We start from the raw sequence: 1,484 nt of genomic DNA, 5'->3' as shown, positions 1-1,484 counted from the left end.
ACGTGTAATGCGCGACTCGACGTAACTAGACGTAGACGTAGAATGTAATGTTTTTATTTAAAATCCATAACATAACAACAGACCATGGTTGCCTATGCTACAGTGGACTAGAGTTCCTTCTACAAAATCTTTTGCAGAGGTAAGTCGCACTTTACAGATGAGCTAAAACTAACTGTTTTACTCAACTTGTTCTGGTTAGTAGAGCCTCAATTTGTGGGAAGAAGTACTTACTAAGTATTTACTTTCATCTGTCAAATGAATAAAAACTCTTTTTAGCAATTATATTCCAACTATCAGATGTGCTGTGATCAAGAGATGCGAATGCACTTTGTCTCTTGCACCTGCTAAATAATTAAAATTCTTAATTTGTATGTGTGTGATTCACATCACACGTGAATTAAAGATTATTTCTCAAACATATTATTAAATAAGTCCGGTTTTAAAATGATATGTGGGTTTTTGATCTAAAACATAAATGTCTTGTCGTGTTACAGTGAAGGTGTATTTGAGCTAGTCGTAGAAAACACTGCTTTTGTAGTGATTTTATTATTTTTTATTACTGGTAGAAATGTTGTCTTATATTATCAATAGCGCAGTGTCGGACTGGCCATCCATATATATGTAATAATAATGAAATAATTACATTAATTTGTGTTGTTATTTTTCAAAAAGTTATTGTATATCTATACACTACCCACGATGCTAAGGCTAACAACGACGTCTTTGATTGGTCCAATAAGTCGCTGTTACCATGGAAATGTTTACAGTCCATGTACCCGTGTACAATAGAAGTCTATTTCATGATGTTTTATAAGCGCCGAATCCATCATTATTATTAATTATCACCGAGCACCAGCTAGAGGGGGAGGGAAGGGGCGAGAAAAAGAGAAAAAGAGAGAGAAAACAAAGAAAGCAAGATTTCCGGGCCGTTTATTGATCCCAGTCCGTCATTGTAGCCTACCAGTTGCAGCTATTGTATGTCAGTGGATATATGTACTGTATACAGTGGTGCTCATACGTTTATGAAGCCATGCTAAAGTTGACTAAAAAGAGGATTGAAGAATCATCTTTTGGAAATTGATTTTAATGCCTTAACTAGGAAAAATCCAATCCTTTAAGGACACCCATTTTCTTTGTGAATGAATAATATGTTGTGAATAATTACATGTTCTTCCTTAAAATACAGTGGGCATAAGTTTACACCCCTTATGTTAAGTTCCCATAGAAGCAGGCAGATTTTTATTTTTAGAGGCCAGTTATTTGATGGATCAGGATACTATGCATCCTGATAAAGTTCCCTTGGCCTTAGAAATTAAAATTACCCCACATCATCACATACCCTTAACCATACCTAGATATTGGCGTGGTTTTATTTCAGTTAGCCTAATAGCTGGTTTGATTTGCATTGAGAGATGATCTTTTGGAAAGTTCCCCATGCCTATCTCTGTGTATGGTTAAGTGTATGTGATGATGTTGGGTTATTT

The sequence above is a fragment of the Etheostoma cragini genome, chromosome 21 (assembly GCF_013103735.1).
Source record: "Etheostoma cragini isolate CJK2018 chromosome 21, CSU_Ecrag_1.0, whole genome shotgun sequence".
In the NCBI taxonomy this organism is placed as follows: Eukaryota; Metazoa; Chordata; class Actinopteri; order Perciformes; family Percidae; genus Etheostoma; species Etheostoma cragini.
This window is presented reverse-complemented; position numbering follows the sequence as displayed.